Source organism: Gasterosteus aculeatus, chromosome 1 (assembly GCF_964276395.1).
Source record: "Gasterosteus aculeatus chromosome 1, fGasAcu3.hap1.1, whole genome shotgun sequence".
Taxonomy (NCBI): domain Eukaryota; kingdom Metazoa; phylum Chordata; class Actinopteri; order Perciformes; family Gasterosteidae; genus Gasterosteus; species Gasterosteus aculeatus.
Genome location: NC_135688.1, coordinates 8,200,742 through 8,222,882, shown reverse-complemented (window position 1 = coordinate 8,222,882; position 22,141 = coordinate 8,200,742). Strand labels below are relative to the sequence as shown.

General features: G+C 40.7%; 1 protein-coding gene across 5 annotated transcripts in view; it reads left to right on the top strand.

The window, feature by feature from the left end:
• Window positions 1–22,141, top strand: part of LOC120821460 (leucine-rich repeat and fibronectin type III domain-containing protein 1-like protein) — a 107,669-nt gene that overhangs the window by 12,107 nt on the left and 73,421 nt on the right. The window contains exon 1 of one of the 5 annotated variants that reach the window (XM_078105034.1): window positions 14,602–14,703. The exons of the other annotated variants lie outside the window; for them this stretch is intronic. The gene's annotated coding sequence lies outside the window, so the exon portion shown is untranslated. Of the gene's footprint in view, window positions 1–14,601; window positions 14,704–22,141 lie in introns of those variants that run through there. 5 annotated transcript variants of the gene reach the window in all.

Below are 22,141 nucleotides of genomic sequence, written 5' to 3'. Positions count from 1 at the left end.
AGCGTTTATTAACACAGGCTTACAGGACAGACCCTGCGGGGTGGAAATGGTCCACTTGACGCACCATGAGCCTGATAGCCTGCGAGATAGTGGGGGGAAATAATTAGACTTGGGAGGGCAATCTGCTGTTCATAAAGGCACTCATCAGGACCCAGCAGCCCGCTTCTTAAAGATCAGCGATTGTTACCGTTTGTGTTGACGGTGTGGAACCAGAAGGCGCAGTGTTTACAGCTTAGCTTTGACTCTAATTGGACCACTGTACATAGCTTTAATTTATCCATTTACACGGCTTTTATTTTCTTCTGAACTATCTATATAACACTTGAGCTCTGTCACTGGACATGGTAGTGCTGGCTACAATATTAAATACAATACCAGATAAACTGTCATTGTATCATTGTGCTACCAGGAGAAAGTGGGGGAAGCATCTCTAGTATAGCAGCTTTCTGAAAAGCTTATCAGTAGTTTTATATCAGTTTATAAATTGCATTTCGAACTCTCAGAAGTCGGAAAGTGCTTGCTTTGATGTGTAAACACAAAGTTAAAAACACACACCTCTAAAAAATGTTCCGCCGATGGCGCTTTATCAGGATAATGCAGCAGTCATTTAAATAGAAAACAACTAGTTTAATTACTGATTTTCCTCTGCGCATACACCAGGTGTGTCTGCGACCACCACTGTGACAAAGGGTTGAGTGAATACAGTGTGGAGAACCAGTAGCAGCAGCTAGATGTGGACAGCCTGTGGCGCCGTCAGAAAACACTGCTCCCGTAGCATCGCTAAACTCACTGCACAAGACCTGCTGAGCACCAAACCACAGTCAGGTAAAGCCAGACACTACCGGCTGAACGTAGTGGGACATCTAGAGGATGAAGACCATGATACAGAGATAAAAAAAAAGAATGAAAACTGCATTCACAGCTGTCAGATATGCACCCAACCACGACCACTAGCTAATGTTCAGATTGTTCCACAACTGGTGCTGTTGCTTGCTTATGTTGTTTAGCACCACCTGTCCTTCAGAGGAACACATTAAGTGTTCCGGTATGCATGAAATAGATTTTATGATCGTCGACTGGTTTACTGGACCAGCAGTTAGGTGGGGTCAGACATCTGGCTGGGACGTCTCATTCAGCCTTCTCTCTTTCTTCAGATAGAGCTTCACAGATGCCTCCTCTAGAACTGGGAGCTAATGTGTCAAGCACTCCAGTAATCAGGTTACAATGAAGCACAGATTACTCAGAATCAGCCATAGGGAAGGATTGAGAAAACGAAGATGGCACCCATCGAAGACCGCAGTGTCTAAACAAAGCCGGTTGGGTCTGATTTGTGTGTATTTCCTCACTTTAGTGCTACGGTTTGGAGTGGGTTTAAATATTCTTAGTATTACAGGCGCCCACAGGACATTTATAGCTTCAGTTTAATGGTGTCAAGCATTTACTCGCTTTTCACCGTGTGTGTTTGTATTCATATGTGTGTGGCCGTGTGTGTTTAAGCTGTGGAAGTCCAGCTGTTGTGCGTTGCTGCCAGGTCATTGGGCTGGTACAATAAATTAGTAGCGTGTGGTCTCTCTGCCATCATGTAATAATCCGGGGAAGATCTGGAGCCATTTGGATCACTCATTCTGGTTGCTGACATTTAGAATTGCTTTCTGGGTTAAAGGTCTGTTTTGTTGGTTGTCGTGGGTAACAACAACAGCGATAACAAGTCTTCGTAATGATAATGGTTTTCTTGCAAATAATGATTTAATTGGCTGCATCCCCAAGGATAATGTGTAATGAACTGAACCCATTATGTAACAAGTAAAAAGGTCACAATGGGACAAATTGCTGCTGGGAAAAGTGGTATTTTCAACGAGACTCCACTATGCAGGGACCAAACCAAGTTTGAGACACACAAGCTTGTACCTTGAAAACCAAGTCACCTTTTCTTTCGTTCTCAGTATTTCTTCTTTAAAACTGTTTTTTAGAACACATAAACTGACAGGAAGTGGTTTTCCCTTATTGGTGTTCTTCCCTTATTCTGAACACTGGTATTTTACTCTGATGCCTTATCAACCCACAAATGAAACTCATTTGAAGATGTGTGAGGAGTTATGATGTGGAAAATGATTGTCTTTGGAATTAGAACCTAGTGACAACTTATTTAGTCTTTTACTGACTTTTCCTCCATAGCGACCAAGTCAGTTTGATCTGGGTTAGAAGGAAGATATAAATACAGACCAATTTGCATTTGTTTAAGTAAAATGCAGATATTGCCAATTCAATCCTTTGCCATTATTTGTGTGTTAAGCAAATTCCAAGAAAGTCAGCATAAATGATCTATTTAACATCCGCTCTGCCTTTTAAGAAAATCCTAAGAAAAACCATGGGATCAGGGGATTCAGCAAATTGAAGTCACTCACTTGATGTCTAAGAAGGAACATCAATAACGTTGTCCGAGAAAGTAAAACTCATTAGATGCAAAAGTGAACCGACATTTATTTTCCAAAGCATGTCTAGTTTATCTGCTGTGTGTTTCCTTCAAATCTGCCACGCAATTTGAATTAAACCTACTACGGGTATTTAATTTGAATGCTAATCGGTTCAATGGCTATTTCTGACGAGGCCAGTCATAAATGTGGTGGAAAAAAAACAAACTATACAATCGTACATTATTACATCACTGAGTAAGTCCTTGGATTCTGACGTGGAGAAACATGAAAGAGGTTCATCTTCGGAGTTTGTTCTCAATCGTCATTGTCAAAAAAGAGACAACCTAATCAATACAGATGTTTTAGTCAACTTGAGAGGACCGCCTGACCACGTCTGACTTTCAATCATCTTTGTCAAAACGGCGTGTCCTAAAACTTCATAGTCATCTCAGATAAATTTAAAGGATCCACACACAGAAAAGTCTGACATTACACATAAGAAGATGATTTACAAATTGGAAATTTGTTGAATCGAATCTCAAAGATTATGACTGAAACCGTCTTAAGGAAGTAGAAATATTGAATTAATTGCTGAGAAGTTTGATAAGGGGCTAATGTATCAGTTAAGTTTTAATACTTTTACATAATAGAAACTCTGTCTGACGGTCCACATTGGCTGCTGTGTGTTAGAGCTTTGGGGAATATTGCTCACTGTCATAACTGCAATACTTAAGATCAAAGACGTTGTGTGTATGTGGAATCTTTTATCTGGCGCTGTTCCCAAAGGCGTTGAATCATCGCTGGGTCTTATTGTTACTTTGAACTAAAATACGCATACATTTGGGTAACTTGCATCAATACACACAGTAAATCCTTTTTTTTTACCTATGTTTGTCATTTTTTTTAGCAATTAATTCAACTGGGAATAAATCAAAAATGTGATTCAGCAACATACAATGTTCTCCCACTGGAAATGGATTTTTGTATTTCCTAATCATAATCAAAATCAGGCATCTCTGAGGATTTTTAGCTTTGACAGAATGAAATGTTTTAATGAATGAAACAAAAAGTTGAAGATTAGTAACTTAAACAAGGGACGAATAGAGAAAGCGAGAGAGAGAGGACACTGAGTTGGTCCCAAGTGGTTTTAATACCTGTAGTTGAGCACCAGAAGCGGTGTTTTTCTGAATCAGTGCCGAGTCCAATCATAGATTTGCCAGCAGCTTACATGTCTAACTCTCTGTCTTTTAAGGAAAAAACAAAGGATTTCAATCCTAGTTAGGTGATGGTCTGCGATTATGTATACATCTTCATAAACACATACGGCACATATCTTACTTTCTAGGTGTCTGATTTGGTTTTGGTTTGAGCTGCATTAAGTATTTCTTTCTCATCTCTTTATTTGTTTGTTTTGAAATCAATACATGCTCCAAAGCTTTGCTTCAGGTGGGACACAGGAAGAATGAACAGAGAATATGTGAGTTGAGTAAAAGCGAAGAGGTTCATCTTTTTACCTGGTGATAATTATTTAGTTGTGGTTGAAAGATAAATTACAGTAAGCATGCTATGTCTGCACGGGCACACACACTGGAACTGGATGTGTCTACCGCTGTAACTGCCAACCAAAAGCAATATTTTCCAATCCCGTCTCTTATCATCACATGTATTATTAATTTGCCAAGTTGTAAAATCCTAAAAGTTTAATTGTCCATTATTGATAAAGTTGTTAGTAATAACAACAAAAAGTTAGTAATAATCTTTCTTGTATGAATTAATTATAAGTGAAACATTCTCAACTGCTTTTGCTGTAAAATGTGCATGAATCAATAGTCATTGTCACAAAATGTGCCATATTTGGAAAAGCTAAAAACGTTCAACGAAAAATAAATACAATGAATGAATATAGTATAATATGAAAATAGCATTAAAAGAACTACTGTGGGAAATGGATGCAATATGCCTCAGGAACTACTCAAGTGTGTTGATGAATAAGTGGGGAAATGTAGAATACGTATTTCTCATTCAGGTACTGTGTTACAGTGTGAAACGGTCTGGTTGTCTTGTAATTTGCTGTAGCTAACAGCACAATACGATGAGACTCATTTGACACTGTCCTTATTGTGTGAGTGTGTGTGTTTGTTCCTGTAAAATATTGTTCAGAGACTTAAACGCACAGGAACTTATTTGTGGAATGCATCAGATCTCCTGCAAATACCGATCCAGTCGGTGTGACCTCCTTCTTTTCAGCTGTGCACAAGAGCAGCCACTTTATAGATTGATAATCAGTGAGGCATGTAATTTAACAATTGATCCCCATCAGCTCCCATTATTGTACTTGACTGTCCGCTTCTCTCAGAGCCACTCGTCTTCACTCACTGTCGAAGTCTGTCTCATGAACACCTTCACATTTACACACTTGTTGGAGAGAGGTTACATCAATACTGGGCTTTCAAACCTTTTTTTACACCTTAAAAGAAAATCAATTATAGCCAGCGAGTGGGGTGTCAGTCTCTGAAGCAGTGAGATGTTCGCAGTTGTCCTGAGCTTTGTGAGGGTGTCTATCTCCTTCTATGATCAAGTGTCTCAGGTGTTTAATAGGTATGCATTTTTTTTAAATCCCCTGTCATGCTCGGGTCAGTGGCTACTTTCAGGGGAGACATCCAGCCAATAGTTGTGTAGACATGATTGTGAAGAAAAGTAATCCTCTATTGACTTTACCAAATGTTGTGCAAATCCAACCAATAGAGAGTACGGTATTTCTCTGGAGAACTTTGTTCAGGGAGTCACCTAAGTCAGTAGGTGTCATTTTTCTGGGTACTTTGAATGGAACTAGAACATTTTGTATAATAGTGGTTGTAATATTTCAGTCCAAACTACCGACTGAGACAGGTCATCCCACAAGCAATTTTAACCAGTTAAATGCAATGTAAGGTTGAGCAGTACAGCTGAGATCCTATTGAATCTCCTGCTGTAATACTACTGAGGATCAGGCCTAACAATCCAAACAGGACAACTAAGGGTATTAGGTTTAATCGCTACAACATGACCTAAACATCTTCATGCTGAATATGCTGCCGTTTTTTTAAGTTAACAGGACAATTCCTAAGTTGCTGAAAAAATATTCAAGAAGTTCTCTCCTGGTGCTTGTGTATCTCACGCCGACAAAATAATGGCTATCGTTGGTAATTCTGGCTACAAGGCACTAGAGAGAGCACTGTTGTCAACACGACTCAATCCTCAATTGTTGCATTATCAGACAATATCATGCAAACGTTATGAAGCCTCACATGCTATTGGTACATGGACTGTTTTATATGAAGCGTTGTAAATATAGGATATTGGCCATAATATAAACTGAAAATAGACAATTTGTTTTTGTTTCTGTTTCTGGAAAATCTATAGAATGTTATTAACATGCAGCCCTACCTTCATTTAAACGAATTTGTGCTCTCTCTCGGACTTAATTCATGCCCAAGAAAAGAGAGTAAGAGTGAGGGAGAAAAGAAAAGCCAATTCCGGAAAATGCATGTTATGCAAAAAGCTTTAAAAGATCAATTTCGCTGTTACTATTTATTCAGACAGATTGAATAGAAAACAAATCGTTTGTGTTTTGAAGCCCATTTGATCTTCCTGCGTTAAATAATGCTGACAGAAAATGGGGCCGAAAAGTAAAAGAGATAAAGATGAGTGAAAAGATTTAGTATAATTGTCTTAAGAGACCAGAAATGTGTGGAGGTGGAAGAATATGCAGACACCACCGCATAGAGTGTTAGAAAAATAGACTTGCCTTATTATGAATCATCCTCTTTTCTTATGAGGACACTTTTGTAGGATTTATTCTCAGGGTAGGCAAAAAGAGAAAAAATACCCTGAGCACTAAAGCTGCACTGCTCTGCACACTCCTCTCCTCCCTCGCTCCCTCTTTTTTCTTTTCCCTCCCATCTCCTCATCCCGCCATCTCTTCTTCATCCTGAACTCCTCTCCCTCAGCTTTCCCGCATGGTTCCAGGTCGCCATGGTGACTCAGCTTTCCCAGGCCAACGAGCTGAATCCCAATCAGACTCGCTGCCCTCACACACAGGCGCGCACGCAAGCGCGTTGCCGGCGTGGCGATGCCAGAGGCCTGATGAGTGTAATGACAGATTAACGAGTGGGTCTTGGCCACGGCTGACCTCCCCTGGAGCAGCTCATAAACAACTCGTCACTCTCCTTCTTTCTTCTTGGAATATTTCCTTCATGTCCTTTGCTTTCCGCCTTGTTACTTTTGACCTTGTCTTCCTTTTTTTTTTGTCTTCCCTTGTCGGTAGTAATTTGGCTGTGTATAACAGGTTTGAAGGGTTCTGCAAGAAGTTATATTTTATTATACACTCTTGCACTGCTATGAGGGGGTTAAAGCAAAATGACTATTAAGTGCTCCAACCCACTTTAACATCTGATTCATTAAGTCCACTTGCCGGGTTTTCAAGTAGAATACCAGGGGCAGAGATGTAACTTTACCTGGTAAGGAACTACCAACAGTGCAGCATAGTGGAGAACAGCTCGTGATCTCCTGCAGAGTGTGAGGACAACTGATGGAGGACTTTCATCACATTGGCAAGTTGAGTAGGACGTGGCACTTCTCGGTCTAAGGGTAATTTAGACTAGGGGTCCCCAACCGGGCCACTTGGTACTGGGCCATAGAGAAAGAAAAAGATAATTTGTTTAGAAAAATCACCAGATTCTCTCCCAATTACATGCAGGCAAGTGACGACCCCCCCGCCGGACAGTTATTTTGTCCTGTGACCGGTCTGCGAAATGTTGTCGAACACGAAAACGGTCCGTGAGGCAAAAAAGGTTGGAGACCCCCGATTTAGACCATTAAAAAAAAGTCTCCCAAATGTAATTGATGCTGGTGTCTCCACACTCTGTGGCAAGCCGCTGTAGAACTGCTCTACAGATTGGACAGTGTGGTTGCTCATCAACAATTTCTACGTGAAACACCAGATGGTTGTCTTGACATGTGACTAAGCCAACGTCTCAGAGACAAGTTGCTCAGCAGCCCACTATTCACCACAGTTGGCCTATTATTGGCAGGATGGGCGTGGACTAAGCATGCCTTTCTGTAGTCCTTTCAAAACAACACAAACTGCATATAAAACACCTTTTATAGATCGACCATCGTCTATTGCTCGGTTCCAAATCCGATCTGTCTCAGGGGGATCAACTATGTAGTGGATTTAAAGGGCTTTCATGCTTTTTGTGCGGTTAGAGATACGTCTTGTTGAACTTGAATTGCCGCAGGCAACATCCCGGAGTGTCTCAAATTAAAAAAAAGTACATCGTCTGGATGTGCCTATGAAAATCAATAAAAGGCTGAGCTGCAGTTTTCATCTCAGAACAGGATGTTCATCCAACACTTAACTCACAGATTCTAAAGCTATGGTGTCTACTTTTACACAACATTTACATGGAGTAAATGGTGAGTGTAGTGAGTCTGAAGAAGAAAAGGCGCCGGTGACGCTGACATGTGTCTCTGAGCAGAACTCGTTAGATACACGTTACCACTTGACACCGCTTCTCATCATCGCTGTGGTCGGCAAAACAAACTGAACATCACTTTTAATTCAGATAAATAATCAGAAGAGAATTAATGGCCTTGATATGTAATAAGTGGCCTCCACAATCTGCCCTATGCGTCCAGCCAATTTACCCATGCAGCAGATTACTGTTTCTCAGAGCATTTTTCTCTTAAAGGAAATGTTTTTCCTGACAAATGTTGTTCCCCAGTGTGGTGATATCTTGCCAAATTGTTTAATGCAGTTATCTTGGGCAGAATGTACGCGTTTAACTAGCATTTGGAACACAGACACTTATTTTTTTTTAATCTAAAGCAATCTAATCATTTTAGTACATAGAAGGGAGTAGAACAGGCATACAAAGAAAATATGATAAACTGACATTTGTTCCCTCAAAGGTTTTCAGATTCAGAGAATCTTTAGCTTTTAATAAAAATAAGTAAAGTAATCCAACGCTGCTTAAATGCAAAGAACACATATATTGGGATTATTTAGGCGACATTAACATTTTTTTGACATACTAAATTTGCAGGAAATGAGCGTGGTCAGAACAAGTGATAACTATTTGACTGCAGTTACTTGGTCTGAAAAGGACAGACATCGTAGGATATGAACCCTTCTGTCCTCCCACAGGTTTCAAACTAACTATTTGTGAGTCAACATTGCAGATGGATCTGCATCTTAGACGCGGATATCGATGCCACTTGCCATGAGATTCAACTCTTATTATGTACTTCCTCCTTTTCTCTACACTTTTTTTCTTTGAGATGCTGCAAATAGCCGCTCTTTGTCACCATCTGGCTCGACAAAGGCTGCTCTCTATTGCTGCATCTATTTACCAGCGTGACTGCTGTGAACTATGTCAGTATGTTGTCTCATACACTGTATTACTGTGGCATCTGTGAAGTCGGCATAGTGTTAAACCCGTTGGCTGGTTGCACCAATAATAGATTCAGGATAACCTGATTCAACCAGACTGCCGGGCGTTCAAACCCAACCGCTGGTCTTCTGTTCAGGCCTCACGCAGGTTGCCAGCAGCAACCTTGAAATGTTCATTGTGCATTTTTCTAATTAGCTGACAACTCTTTCTGTAAATAAAGTTGTCTTTGCTCCATTTACAGAAATAGTCTACCTACAGCAAAAAAAAACTTTTGACATTGGTAATGCCTGAAATGATTATGTTGTAAAAATAAAGCTCCTTTTCAAATTTTCAATATTAAATCAATATCCCTCTGTATACCTTTTGTAATGAAAAAAGCACTCTTAACAGTACATCCGGTCATCCCTGTGTTAAACATTGATTGTGGAATTCCCTCTATGTTATCTATCATGTTCATACTGCCATTGAATGAGAAAGATTAGTACTTAACAAGGACAACGGTTAGTGGGTCAGAATATGTGATGGACACAAGATTAATGCCATGACAGGTGGACGGGAAGGAGGGATGAACTGGGCAAAATAGATGGAGAGATTGTGCATCAGGATTAAAGCTGTAACAATCAGGACCTCTATTGATCCATACATTCAACCATTTATTTTCCAAGTATGCAGCTCATCAAACCATGCGGCTTAATCTCCTAATAATTTAATAATAGAAACAAAATGTTTCCTCTTGCCTGCAATGGTTTGAAAATGATCTGCATCATAAGAGTGTGTTTAAAATGGCTAATAAAAGATGAAAAGCACATGGGAGATGTATTTATTCACAGAGTATCTTGCTGTCCCTCCTTCACACCACCAACTGTGTTTAAAGAAAGCGAAAAGGGAACCAGCGTGGCCGTGGGCAGGAGGATGCGAAGAGAGGCAGTAAGATAGCCTGAGATAAAGAAAAGGAGGGCAGTGAGACAGAGAGAGAAAAGAAGGTGGTCGGCAGCCAGCTGTTACTCCAGCATGATCTGCTGTCTCGCCATGCTGTCGTACGCTCAAAAACAACATTTACAGAGACAGGATTACATTTGCAGTATACGGAAAGTTGCACGGAAGTAATTTAGGTCACCAAAAAATGCCAATCAAGCCGACACACTTAACGCGCCCGTCTGTCCATCAACCGTTCATTTGATTTGCATTAGTCTCTGTACTTCCCAGCATGTGTGCTCTCTATGGCGGCAAATCACTGTCAAAATTCGAGAGCGCAAATCAGGTTGATGCAAGCGCGTAAATCTCCATCTCGCGCGAGATATTTGCTCCCTCGAGAAACGCTCGCGAGGTCAGTCTCTGCTCGTGCACGAAGGTGTTTTCTACGCGCTCGCTGTCTTTTTGACAGTAAGGGGGCGGAGCCAGTCACCATGGTATCCACATCTACTTGGTTACAAACCCCGTCTGTGGATTGGCTGGAGTGATGCATTCACACAACTATAGAAGCCCATTTTACTAATGTAAGGTGATAGAAAGTCGAAATTATGAGATAAAACTTGCGAGCTGGACGGATTGCTCTTAATGTGCCGGTAATGATGGTAAATGATGGTTGTAGCTGGTTGTCATCTACGGTCCACTACGATTACCGAAGAGGGGCGTTTGTTTTTTGACAAGGTTTTATCTCGGACGGATGTTTGATTTACACGCGCGCATCAACCTGATTTACGCTCAATTTTGACAGTGTATTGCCGCCATAGCTCTCAAGGAAGGAGCCTGCTACGGTGAGAAGTTATGCTCTACTTCTCAGAATCTCTGTGGTGCTTTTTGTGTTTTCCTGAGAGCCCTGCTGGGAAGAACAAACAAAAACACATACACTGTTTGTTTTTTTCACCACTTAGGGTTAGTACTCCAAATGGGACATGAACCTGTCTCCTGTGGTTCCCAATTTGACGACACAAGTCACATGCTTTAATGATTTCTTTCCGAATACTGTGACACAATACGTTTTTGGAAGCCTCATTTAAGAGACAATTTTCCAAAACACAGTAGATTCAGTTTTGGGGGGAAAAAATTGTATGAAAAATATAAGCAGTTCTCTCTAATTTGTCAGATCTAAATTTAAAGTCATCCATGGCAGCAGGGTGGAACTTGTTTGAAAAGGTTTGTTCTATCTTCTCAGTGCCTATTTCTTTATCTTTAAGGGCGTAGTACCAAGTACACTGTAACTATACAAAAAAATGGCAGAGCAATTGAAGACTACAACCGGAGAGGCTAAAGGAAAAGTCCCAATTACAGAGATGGAAAAATGAAACGCAAAGAATGCTGATGTTGGCCTGTCAGTCATTGTAATGTAATTGTATTTGTGCCTGGTTAGACCGCTCACTGACCTTATTATATGTACAATAACATTATCCTTCAATTAGTCCATCATTTGCCTTTCATTCAGCAGGTATGAGATATAAGTATTTTCAAACTATATAATATATATTGAACAAAAAAAAAATACATAGAACAAATATTGTTCTATGTAAAATACATAGAACAAATATACTCCTTCGACAAGTTTGGATCACTTTTGAATTGGGCGTGTTGTGCTTTTTGAGACAAGCATTATGTAATTAACAGTTTTGTCCTTGAAATGCAGTTAAATTTGCTTTTTTAAAGACAAATATGCCGATTTCACCCACTAACGTGTGCACATCCCAGAATTAATTAATCTGGCATCAAAAACCCAAACATGCACAATGTACTATTTAGTTCAACAGTAGTTGAGCCTGGTGTCTTATTGCGCATGCTCTGTACTTACAGTATGTTTTATTTACATACATGTGAGTCATTGTTTGGAGAAGCTACGCATTGGCATGAATGTAGGGTGAATCTTAATACCGTACATACAGAGCTGAGTGTGTGTGTGTGTGTGTGTGTGTGTGTTTGTGTGTGTGTGTGCTCGCCACGGTGCAGATGGATAAGCCTTTAGACGGAAACAATTCACCTCACATCTGACCTAAAATAATGATGGAAATATATCACTGTAAGTATTAAACATCTTAAGGGGAGAATTCATTTATACATTGTCATGTCAGCTCTAGGTAGATGGCAGGAACTTAACCGCTGACGCTAAATAATTCATTTTTATTTCGTCAATGTTTGATTTGACGATATTTGTCTCAGCTGATATCCTTTGTTTAATTTTTAAAATATCCAATTGTAAATGTTTGAATGCACAAACCATTCTGGATATGTCTTTGAATCTTATGTGGGTATTCCACATACAGTAAATTCTGAGTGTATGCACACAAACAAGCCTCAGCCTAATCTCAGTGGAAATTAGTTTCACGCATTCAACCACACGTTATTATAATACACACACACTCACACACAACGGAGACAAAGCCATACCGGGCAGTAGCTATCGTTAACATTTATCTTGGCACGTTCGTAGCTGATCAAAAAGCTTGGCCCTGCGCCTGTACAAAGACAAATACAAACACACACACACACGCACACAGACACAAACTGTTAATCTGTCACAAGACCACTCGCAGGCTCCCGTCGTATTGGTTCGACCATGCATTTGAAGGGGAAGTGTGAAATTTGGCAAAGACACAAATGTCATATTGCCATAGCCCCAGAGGCTATCACGTGGTTGCTAGGCAGCAATGACATTTCTTGCTCTGAAATGCTGTGCACTGAGCAGGCTGTCTGGGGAGTGAGAGAGAGAGAGAGAGAGAGGGAGGGAAAATGTGACGGCTCGCAGTGCATATTCAAATATTGCACCTCGCACGTACAAACTAAAATCCCCCGGTTTGTGATGACAGGCTGGAGCTGTGAGCAGATCCCGATGCTACTCTGCTCCTCACTCACTACCCCTCACTCTCTCCTCACCTGACCTTTCTCTGTCTCGCTCTCTCTCACTTTCACTTCCGTTGCCCATCTTTCTACTTTTCCTTTCCACTTCTTTCCCGTCCTGCAGGTTTATTTTTTCCTGCAGCAGCGAGCGGACGGATTCTGGGGAGGGGACAGAGAGGGGAAGAGAGGACTCCTGTCCCCTAGTTTCTCCCTGAAAGCCTCACAACAGACATTCAAGGGTCTGAAAGTTTCTTGAACGACAGCTGTTGCATCAAGACTTATAAATACCTCTTAATCTATGCAGGGGAAAGAGACTTTTTTACCAACCATGGCTTTGTTAACAGCTGTAGTGTACAAACCCGTATTTCTTATTTCTATAGTCTTAAGTAGGAAGATAAGAAGTGAGACTGCAAGCCTGTCTAGACTCAAAGTCATTATGAATGAGCCCGAAGATGCTTGTCAGCATGTAATTGTCAGAGATGTTATGCAGCAGATAAATGTGTGGCTTGGCAGTCAGTGTCGCTGTTTAGTGTTAAATTAAAACACACACTATGCTTCATGGGGAGCCTCCATAGTCCATATCCTCCTAGTCTCGCCACAAGTAAATGACAGACTGTTAAGGCCGCCCTTATATTAAATTCATCACGATTTTTCTCCTTTTTTGACACACAATGCGAGACAAACAAAGGGTTCTAAAAGAATTCCCGGTATCTTGGTTTGAGTAATTGATTCAAATTCTACTTCTTTAAGTGAAGTATTCCTTTAACCCTTACATTGTATTCAGGGCAAATTTCACCGGTTTTAGTAAAAAAATACCCTAAATGTCATTCGTTTAGCCTGACATTTCATTACTTTACCTAAAGTATATTTTTTATGTGGTATGGCCTCCCCTTAATATTTAGGATAAAATACGCTACGTTTTCCACGATGGCTTTTGAGTTTTATATCTTCCTTCTGCTCGATTTTCTTTTTTGAAAACATTGTGTACAGTTGAGTCCAAGTATGCACTTAACATACTTTACTGACATATCAAGACTAAAACATAAATGAGCTGCCCATTAATTCCACCGTGACCTTCTGCAGTAGGAGCTCAGGCAAACTGAGCTCGCAGCTTATGTCCAAGGTGTCACATTGTGTCTTTGCTCCAGTGCTAACTGGACTGGCATGGTCTGGTCCCCTCTGATAGATAAGCAGCTGTAGCCCAGTGTGTTGGTGTATCCGCCCGTATACACGTGTTTAAGCAGCCCACTATTTCTTGTGTAGTCGAATGGGACAAAATTGTAGTGTGTGTGCGCGTTTGTTTGGTTCATTAACGGTTTCGCTAGAGATCGGCAACATGCATCTCAGAGATACCCGCAGACATCAAGGGACTGCAGAAGATGTTAAGGAAGGGATGAGGATGCAAGGAGACTGATAGGGGGAACTTACCACCGGGGGAAAGAGGATCAAAAATCCAGTGATTTATTTGTAGTTAAGAATACGTTCAAAATACCGTTTTTGTTGATTCTGAGTTTAGGGGTCTGAATGGCTTTTGGCTTAGTTTGCATTTAGTTGTGCATGCTGTGTGTTACAGTATGTGGTCGCTGCAGCTGCCTTTAAATGTAAGTGAGTAAAGGTGAGTTCAACAGCCAGCATCTTGTTTATTTGATGTACTATCATTGAGTGTCGCCCACAGTAATCCAGCTAAATGAATTTATTTCTGAAGCTAAATAAGACTGCAGTTTGTATTAATTATGTCCATATTTCCAATTACAGTCGAGCAGAAAAATATGACACTCCTTTGTGCCCAGGGGAATGCTCTGTCAAAACAGCTTTTTCACGCTCAGCCGGTATTTTACTTCTACACAGGTGGCGGTTGGTCAGCGTTAGATCATTTCTGATGAAGATGATCAAACCTCTGAGTTGTGAGATCCAAGTGGCCAGAACGACGCACCTGTCACAGCATGTTGGAGGGACGGGATCTTCAATGGAGTTTTGATCTTCTACAGAGCTGCAAGACACAAACACACTGCTTTTTATGATTCCACAAAGTGAGTGGCGCTGCAAGGGTAAAATAAAAGGATCAGATAGGATTTTTTCATTTTTTTTGTTACTGGTATCACTATTCACAAATCGAAGACCAAAGTAAATCTCTTTAATATATTGTATGACCTCAGGGACAGTAAAATACAACAGACTTTGGAGGGAATTCGATTTTTTTCAGTGACTCTTTCAAGTTCATTCCTGGACTTTTTAGTGGCCTCAATAGTGGAGAAAAAAAGGATCTGCATCAAAATCACGTGTTCAGCTTTTCTTGATAAGATTGTGTTTCAACACAAGAAATGCGACAAGAGAAAAATAGGAGACAGATAAAAAAAGAGAGACAAGAGAGGATGACAGTATACTTTACGTGAGGTTCAGCTCGAGCATAATTGAGAAACAAATGCAGAAAGCTTAATAAATGACTGATTCTTTTTAAGAAAATTTGGCCACCGTGTAGATTGTGATCTGCGTCCTGGCTTTAAAGAAAATGCATCTGTTGCTCAAGTGTTTTTTATTTCTGGGGTGATGCCAATATTAATCATTATTTTCCCCAAAGAAAATGTGTTCACAGTAAGAAAAGCTGTCTATTCTTCTAATGTGAAGAACAGCAAGCTTTTGTAATTACACCAGAGAAGATAATGAATAGTTTTCTTTCTTTCAAAAGACTCAAGTTGTTAATTGTATTACACCTGCTTCTTCCTAAAAAATAACACTCGCTGGGAGCCCACCTAAATAATCTGCATGACTTATATTGATGTTATCCACCACGGCAAAAAGTCGGCGATTTGTCTTGGCAACGTCGCCACCATCATTTATAAAGAAATGGAAACGCATTTCAACTTCCCTGCCATCGTAACTACACGAGTTCTCATTTTTTGTCTTAGCGAACACGGAAGTGCTGATTTAAATTTGAATTATTTAATGGATTGTACAATAACAAGACACTAATTCCTCCAGCAAATGCCTGTGGCATAGCCTTTTATTTCTTATCCCTCATCTGTTAACTCATCTGTTAACTGTGTTCAATAGACACACACACACACACACACACAGCTCAACAATATCTTTGCAAGGTAATAAAATGAATTCTATCATGGCATGGCATCTATTACATTAATTAGATGATTCAGTTCATTCTAGTTCACTCACAAATGTGTGCCACCAATGCTGCTGTTGTTTAAATGACATCCACATTTTGGTGCATTTGTAAGACAAGCAGTGAACTGTTTATTTGAAGTAAAGCCAACTCTTAAACTCCCCTTTCTTACAGAAAATACAAATATTGGTTATCAGAATCAGAGTGAAGAAGAGGACTAAAGTTTGTCCAGTTCCATTATCCTATTGCAGATGACAACACTTCTTTCTTCACTTCGCTTGTTAAGTGATTTACGACATCAAATGCTTTTATGTGGGAGCTTTCTGTGATGGAAGGGGAGCTGAGGTTGCTCTGAAGCTCTCACTCTCTTAATCAATCTGCAGGATCCAATCCACTCTCATGGCGATGTGCTTTGAGTGGCGACTGAAAGGATAAAACCACACGTAAGGCAGCGGTAGTAAGCATGCTTTGTCAGGTACCTTCGAAAAACAAAGAGGCCACAAGAAGAGCAGCTGTACAATATTTTTTTTGTCGACATTACTCACCAGGGAACGCCTCCCGGTCGATGCCTTCATCGGTATTCTGTGCACATTTTGGGCAAAATAGGGCCCTGGTGCTTCTTGTGATGGAAGGACTGAATGGCGTAACCAGCTCGGGGAGTGTAGGTGGAATATGTGGCTGGAGGATGTCAAGGCTGGTCGAGATAGTGTGATTTACATGCACGCACATATTTTCCCCATAGGTTATAAAGCTCTGCACTGATATTGGATAAGTATCTTATTCTAGTTGATCTCTTTCAATATTCAGAGTACAAACTGATCCCTTGTCAGCAGCCTGCAAGGCTTAGTTCCAGCTTCAGGCTGCAGAGGAGTGGACCCAGGTGCAGGGATGTTTTGTGTGCCCACGGCAAACACCTCGCCAGCCCAATCTCCCCGCCTGCTTCAGGGAGGCTGACTGAATCTTCTTTTGGAAGAGGTTCCTTTTGGAATCCCAGAGGACCATGTGAACAGGAGCGGCTGAACCGCCCTGCTGCATTTCCACAATATCTCAATTGCTCGGTGGAAGCCGAGGGGGGAAAAAGGGTTGAAATTACACAACGATATTAAGGCGGGAGTGATTTAGAGATGAAAGGGGCATACTTTTGAACTGCAAGTTGTCTGCTTCAACTCCACAGACCAGCAAGAAAAATCATACTCATCATCCTGAGGAAGGTGCACCATTCAGCGTGCTGTGCGACTGCTTCGGGTCAGTTGTTCCTGCAGTGTGCATTGACGTAAAATGCCTGTAAAACTTGTCCAGTACCTGACCTATGCTTACTCATACTATCTCACTGTTGCTCTTTCATTAGTACCCCCACCCCCCACCATATCACACACTCAGTTGGCTCATCTTGAAAACACTTCCCTCGTAAACAAAATGGTGCTTGAGTATGTAGAGAAATAATTGGCTAAACAAAATATACAAATCTTTGCAAAGTTATTTGACTTTTCTGCTGTGCTGTGTCATGTTACATGCGTTCCAGGTGTCATTTTAATGTTGCTCGTTCTCTGGAACGTGTGGAAGATGTTGAAGGAGATCAGGGAACTGAATGAGTGTGTGTGTGTGTGTGTGTGTGTGAGAGAGAGTGTTATCCCCTTGATTCAAATGCATGGTCGAACGAACACAACATGGGCTTGTTAGTGTTCTTGTGACGGATATAGTGTGTGTGTTCAGATTCAGAGCTGGTGCAATTGGACGATTTCGAGTCACTAGTATGACAGATACTGCCACAAACACAGACTGTCCTTTTCTTTCTCTCCCCCTCCCACATATTGAAAATGCGACTTTCCTCAGTCAGTCATGACAGTAAAGCTGCTTGACCAACAGGGTCCTTGTCCAGAGGCTCCTGCCCTCTGCCTTTCACTCTTTTTTTTAAATGCAGTGTGTGTCATGCATTGCTTGTGAGTAGGTACACCTCTACGCTTTTGAAACAAGGTTGAATTGAAAAAACAAAAGAATTGAGAAGGAACCAGCCGCAGGATAAAAGCAGCACAGTGTGGACGATTCTCCCTGTGATGGACGGGCAAGTCAACTCACTCAGTAGATAAACAGAACATCAAGGGTATGAGTGGACATCGGACCAATGGAGGGTCCCCACTTAGAGAGAGGAAAAATAATTATACGCCTATATAAGAAACTTCATATATATGGTATATACAAGGGCTCCCTGCTTAAAAGCTCTTACTGTTGCAGCACTCCTGCAGCTGCTTTAGTGACCTGTCTGTTGTAAGAGCTTACACAAGGCTTCTGGAGCCCGCGTAGTCTTAACAATGCCACCACAAATCCCAGTGACACTACAAAAAGCATTAAACACGAGTGTGCAAACACATTTCTAAACAGAGATTGGCTCATAGTTTTCCTCCTCAGCACCTCATGATGATAAAACTGGTTACTAGGTAATAAAATATATATATTGCTCATGTCCAGCGCTGGACGTGTGTCCCCGAGGACGGCACGGGGGGGGGGATTAGAAATCAAATCCAGTCTAACACAATCTACGGAGGGATTACAGTCCGTGGTTATTTTTTTATGAGATGCATGAAGAGGGCGACTCAGAAATCTAAACTGAATGAGGGGAAAAAAAAGAGGAGAAAGCCGAGTAAAGTGAGCAAAGCTAGAAACAGAATGAGATGTGAAGTGTGAGGTGTAAAATATGAATTGTGAATCCACATGCGATGCGCATTGTGCAGTTATGACCCTAATCGATGCCCAGCCGAAACTGATCAGCAAGAACATGAATGAGAAATCACGAGGAATATAAATGAGGAGGTGGACGGACAGAAAGCTGGAGGAGGCAGTGATGCTGAGGTGGACGCTTCACAGCAGACTTTTTTTTATCTTAGCCATTATAGTTCCATTTAATTCAGACCTTGTCCAGTTCATCTTATTGCAGTTTCTCCCTTTGCTAGCCTCCATCTCGGCTTCCTTCATTTTTCCTCCAACCTGTGATTAGTGTGTGATAGTTCTAGCTCTCATGTGGCTAACACTAAAAAGCTACGCTTATTGCATTGGCGGGTAAACGGTAAAAGTGGGTGAAAATGTTCTGTGTGTTTTTGTCTTGGCACTCTGTTACTCCTCTAACTACTGCCACTAAACCTGAGAGGCATATAGATACGGCAGTGTAACACACGTGAACATACAAGCAGGTACAAATCTGTGGACAAATATTTAATGCGTCACAAACCCTTCCACAAATATTTCAGATATAAGTATATATTTTCAAATAGACACAAAATAGGATGATATTATGTGAAGACTGCATGCTTAGCTTCAAAATACATTTGCACAGTGTTCCGATGTAAAAGTATACTCATGTCCTTAATGGATGCTTTTAAACAGCTTGTGTCAAAGTGGATGTGCAGGGGTAGCCATTAAGTCCCCAGTCTACCTATCCTCCATTAGCACCGCGCCGGCATATATTCTAGACTAAGCTCAAAAGAGAAAAATGGAGTACATCCTTCAAAGGCTATACCATTAGAATGAAGCATTTCCATAATGCATATATTTGTACAATAAACCACCGTGGTGAATGCCGCTTTGTATATTGGACAATCTGTTCAAACAGGCGCTGTAAATCTCTCATTTGGACACTCTAGCATTAACCCTGAAACTGGCCTTTTGCACATGATTTGCAGGATAATAAATGACAAATCGTACTACAGTGCAACTAAGACTGGTATATTAAATATGTTTTTGAACCAGACGAAATAGACAAATGCTCCAGATTCTTTTCTTCAACCGTGGAAGTTACTCATGTTGCATACTGAGTAGGTTTATGAGAAATGTGTGAGAGGTGCTTGTTATGTGCATGTGTGTTTTGCCGCATAAGACACCCTCTGCCAATTGTGCGATGTCATGAGTTATTTGTAGATCATCTGACAAACAAAATATATTACTTTGGTTCCTGCACAGTTCCAAGATGAACCGAATGTCGGAGCATAAAAAACACTTAGATGATCGTTTTTTTATTCATGTTTTGTTTTATTCATTCCCTCTTTTTTTCTTTGGTCCTGTGGGTTGCTGAAAACCAAGATTAAAAACACAGTTTATACATATTCATTCATAATTCATTTGAGGTTTGACCTACTCGATATATAGCACAGAAGAAAAAGGGTCCATGTTCCTACTTTCTTGTGAGAATGTTTTGCTCTGTGTTTTGAAAGACTATATCGAAGTCCAAACGTGTCTACAAAGTGGGCCGAGCGTTTTTTAAATTCTTGATCTTAAAACTGGAGTCGTCTTAACATTTTGTAATATCTCTTTGCAACGTGGAATCTGTTGTACGTTAATAAAATAGGTTGGAAACAGATACTTGTTTGTTTTGGCAGCTTCATTGCTAAAACAGGGCTTCAATAGTCTGAATTGATACAACTAAGTGGGTCTCTTGCTTAAAACAGATGAACCTATTCTATATATCAAACCATTGTGGGCAATCTTACTTTTCCCATGTCACACCCCTGCATTACTCACACACGATGTCCCTAGTCATTGTTTTTACCCTTGTTGTCACCTTCTTAAAAGTACTTGTCATGGCTCACTAGCATCAATCATCACATCAACACACCCCTTTTTTTTTGCTGTCTCTGCGATGTAACATCTGCTATACTGAAGTGTGTTGAGCTTGGGGGCAGAGACAATATCGCTTGCAGCAAATACTTCCAGCAGCACCTTCTTTGATGAAATACGTTGTCAAAAGTGTTTACTTTCAAGCCTTTTCATAGCAGCTTTTTTCAACAGTCAGATAGCTTTGCCTGCATATTTTTCACTTTTCTCATGGCAAGTTCAGTGCCAGGGAAAAGGAGCATAGAGCCAGGTGGCACACAGGAAATATTGAAGTAGAAATCATGAAGGATAATTCACTGCTGCCTGGAAGAGTCGTACCGGTGGTGACTCAAGATTCAAATAATCGTAGAGTAATAAGAGAAGAAGTGCTTGTCCAAAAGTAATGTTCTTTTTAATTATTATATAGCTTTATTTTGGTCTTCTTGAATAGATGGGATAGGTTGGAGGAGATGTGGGGGGTATGGAGCAGAGGCAAGGGGAAACAAAGGAGAGGAGGAGCTTGGTAATCACAGTCTACTCTGAGGCTCAGGATAAACGCGTCAAACGCATAGATACGGTAATTGATACACTCGCCCAAGATGTCAAAAATACAAACATTTTGGCATCAACTTGTTACAGAGGCTTCCCTACTATTGTCAGATCCTTTTTTGGCACCAAAGCAATAACTTGAAATACACTTCAAAAGTGCAAATCCAAAAAGGGGAAGCTTAGCCCGTAGCTTGTGAGCGGAGGAAGTGTTCGTGCAATACAAGTTCAATACACACAGGGCGCATTATCTGAATGAATTCTCCAAAACGAAGGAGGCTGTATATATGCATATTAGACCTATGATAGGCAAGGCTGTATATTACTGTGTCAGTGTGTGTGTGTGTGTGGGTGGGGGAGGTTGGGAATATATCATGCAATGCAAAATCCCATCTATTATTCGAGTAGCGTAGCGTTAGTGTGTGTTTTCTTAACAGAATGAAGGACACACACATGACAAGTAACCGTGGAGGCTCAGCAGGAGGGCTCTCAGCCGAACCGTCTGATTAATGATTTTCCTCCCGCTTTCTACCCTCCGTGTCTCAGCCAGGTGTGGCCTGCGCCTACAATGCTGCTCGGGATAAATCAGCTGTTTGCCGCACTTAGGTCAAAGCTGATCCTGTTAAGCTGTTTACATGCCCCTTCCAAACCCGACCACTGAGTATATCGCGGGCGACTAAACCTGTGAACATCTGTGAATATCTGTGTGTATCTGTGCACCTGTGGTGAGCAATCCACATTCCACTAGATTGAAAGCACACTGTAACTGTTTAACCAACACAATTAAATACATTGTTATCCCCACAATGCACTGTGATGGTCTGTGAATAAGCTTTGATTGGCTTCAAACCCCGCCCCTGTGAACCCTGAATAGGGTTAAAAATAATGGGTAGATTAATTATCCGCAACACTATATTATGAGTGCATCATTTGTTTTTTAGGAAAATAGGTCCCATTGACAACAATCCGTGATTTTAAATCCTGTCCTATACAAAAAGAAATTTAAAATACATTAAATAAACAAGGAAAAATACTATGAATGTTTTTCAATAGAAAATATCATGTTAACAAGCATTCATGATGGTTGTCAGGTTGACAGCCAAAGTAACACACACTAAATTCCGTCTTAAAAATATAGTGATATATAATTTATTTCCAGGAAGGTTCCTAGGCATCATTAGTCTTTCTTATCACAGCTTTGTTGTGATTATGGTGATTTTGAA